Source organism: Schistocerca piceifrons, chromosome 1 (assembly GCF_021461385.2).
Source record: "Schistocerca piceifrons isolate TAMUIC-IGC-003096 chromosome 1, iqSchPice1.1, whole genome shotgun sequence".
NCBI classification, from domain to species: domain Eukaryota; kingdom Metazoa; phylum Arthropoda; class Insecta; order Orthoptera; family Acrididae; genus Schistocerca; species Schistocerca piceifrons.
The window spans coordinates 769,463,944-769,467,468 of NC_060138.1; positions in this window are offsets into that span (position 1 = coordinate 769,463,944).

Below are 3,525 nucleotides of genomic sequence, written 5' to 3' on the forward strand. Positions count from 1 at the left end.
TTGCGACATTCACTGGTATCTACACCAGTCTCATTCCCTTCTCCTACAGTGACTATATGGAGTTTCTGGTCATCCATTATTGTTGTGTGAACTATCTTGTTTCAATAAAACTCTTGTAATGACACACAACACCAGTGCTGCAATATTTACAATTGACACAGTTGCCATATACTGCATATACTGCCTCCTCACAATAGAAACATGAAGTGTTTCCACTACAGTTACATTAGAAACAAAGCAATGTGTTGATATGATGCATATCCAGATCAGATCACAACATACAACATTAAAGTTTTAACAATAGATAATATTTATTTTGACCATTGCATAATGGAGCTACAAAAGGATGAACTCGAACACAGTAGTATAGAAAGGAAAGAGGAAGTAGATGAAGATGAGTTGGGAGATACAATACTGCGAGAAGAATTTGACAGAGCACTGAAAGAACTAAGTTGATATATGGACAGTAGAACCAGAATAAATTACATTCCAGTAGAATTATTGAGATCAGTGGGACAGCTGGCCATGACAAAACTGTTCCACCTGGCATGCAAGTTATATGAGATAAGTGAAATACCCTGAGACTTCAAGAAGACTGAAAAATTCCAATTCCAAAAAAGAAAGTTGTTCACAGTTATGTATATTACCAAACTATCAGCTTAATCAGTCATACTCTCAAAATACTGACATGAATAATTTTTAGAAGAATGGAAAAACTGGGAGAAGCCAAATACAGAACTGGACTCATACTGCTGTCATTGTTTTTATTGTTCTTGGGGACTGTTGCTACTCCAGAGGATAAATTTGACCTCATTGAAAGTGAAACCATATAATAAATTCCTGAGACAGTCATCATTACACTAAACAGCTTAGAACACAGTTTTAATCTAAATGAATTAAAATTAAACTTGACTCAGACCCAACAGTTTGAAACTAAACAGTTACAATCAAATAACTGTCTAATTATTCATAAAAATCCAGAGTTTAGGGAAGCAGATTCTATCAAATTCCTGAGGATGATACTTGGGGAAAAACAGATTACTGTGGTCTTGAGATATTGAGATATAAGACTACTACAAGTAAAATAGTTTTGCATTCAAAATGATGTTATTGCTCTACTTCTTTGACACCGAATCTTTTTTTTAAAAAAAAAAAAAAACTTTTGGGGGAATTTAGGTAGTGCAAATAGAGTATTATTACTACAAAAACTATTATTGAAAATATGTTAGATAGTAAGCCTAGGGATCCATACCAGATACTATTTAGGGATCTAAATGGTTTAACAGTTCAGTGCATTTACATGTATGTGTTACCAGAAACAAAGGAAATTTGATTTTTCCCTCTCATAAATTAAAAACAATGGCCTTGTAACAATAACCAAAACGGCCTTGCTGAGCTGGTACTGCGAACGGCTGAAAGCAAGGAGAAACTACAGCTGTAATTTTTCCCGAGGGCATGCAGCTTTACTGTATGATTAAATGATGATGGCGTCCTCTTGGGTAAAATATTCCGGAGGTAAAATAGTCCCCCATTCGGATCTCCGGGCGGGGACTACTCAAGAGGATGTCATTATCAGGCGAAAGAAAACTGGCGTTCTACAGATCGGAGCGTGGAATGTCAGATCCCTTAATCGGGCAGGTAGGTTAGAAAATTTAAAAAGGTTTTGACAATGTTGACTGGAATACTCTCTTTCAAATTCTAAAGGTGGCAGGGGTAAAATACAGGGAGCGAAAGGCTATTTACAATTTGTACAGAAACCAGATGGCAGTTATAAGAGTCGAGGGACATGAAAGGGAAGCAGTAGTTGGGAATGGAGTAAGACAGGGTTGTAGCCTCTCCCCGATGTTGTTCAATCTGTATATTGAGCAAGCAGTAAAGGAAACAAAAGAAAAATTTGGAGTAGGTATTAAAATTCATGGAGAAGAAATAAAAACTTTGAGGTTCGCCGATGACATTGTAATTCTGTCAGAGACAGCAAAGGACTTGGAAGAGCAGTTGAATGGAATGGACAGTGTATTGAAAGGAGGATATAAGATGAACATCAACAAAAGCAAAACAAGGATAATGGAATGTAGTCTAATTAAGTCGGGTGATGCTGAGGGAATTAGATTAGGAAATGAGACATTTAAAGTAGTAAAGGAGTTTTGCTATTTTGGGAGCAAAATAACTGATGATGGTCGAAGTAGAGAGGATATAAAATGTAGACTGGCAATGGCAAGGAAAGCGTTTCTGAAGAAGAGAAATTTGTTAACATCGAGTATAGATTTAAGTGTCAGGAAGTCATTTCTGAAAGTATTTGTATGGAGTGTAGCCATGTATGGAAGTGAAACATGGACGATAAATAGTTTGGACAAGAAGAGAATAGAAGCGTTCGAAATGTGGTGCTACAGAAGAATGCTGAAGATTAGATGGGTAGATCACATAACTAATGAGGAAGTATTGAATAGGATTGGGGAGAAGAGAAGTTTGTGGCACAACTTGACCAGAAGAAGGGATCGGTTGGTAGGACATGTTCTGAGGCATCAAGGGATCACCAATTTAGTATTGGAGGGCAGCGTGGAGGGTAAAAATCATAGAGGGAGACCAAGAGATGAATACACTAAGCAGATTCAGATGGATGTAGGTTGCAGTAGGTACTGGGAGATGAAAAAGCTTGCACAGGATAGAGTAGCATGGACAGCTGCATCAAACCAGTCTCAGGACTGAAGACCACAACAACAACAACAAGTTAAAAACTTATTCCAAGACTCCTCACTATATAACTATGAAAATTTATAATAAATTCAAAGTGAAAAACTTCCAAAGTATGGAAGCAACTTGATTGAAAAGAAAATTACATTCCACACATGTGCAAAAATGTTATTTGATTACAACATTTTTAAATTGTAAAGTGATGCAGGAAATATATGTTGATGGCTGTAAATCCTGATTAATTTAGTTTCTATACACTTCGTATGTGTCTCAATTATATTACCTCTACTTACATACATATGTAATGAGATACTGAAATTCTCAACTCTGCAACAGTATGGAAGGAAACTGACGGAGATCCAAAATGTGAAATAATTTGGGTGAAGGTCACGGTTAAAGCAGGCTCAGACATGGTAATTGGATGTCTCTATAGGCCCCCTGGCTCAGCAGCTGTTGTGGCTGAGCACCTGAAGGATAATTTAGAAAATATTTCGAGTAGATTTCCCCACCATGTTATAGTTCTGGGTGGAGATTTTAATTTGTCGGATATAGACTGGGAGACTCAAACGTTCATAACGGGTGGCAGGGACAAAGAATCCGGTGAAATTTTTTTAGTGCTTCATCTGAAAACTTCCTTGAGCAGTTAAACAGAGAGCCGACTCGTGGCGATAACATATTAGACCTTCTGGTGACAAACAGACCCGAACTATTTGAAACAGTTAACGCAGAACAGGGAATCAGCGATCATAAAGCAGTTACGGCATCAATGGTTTCAGCCGTAAATAGAAATATTACAAAAGGTAGGAAGATTTTTCTGTTTAGCAAAAGTGACAA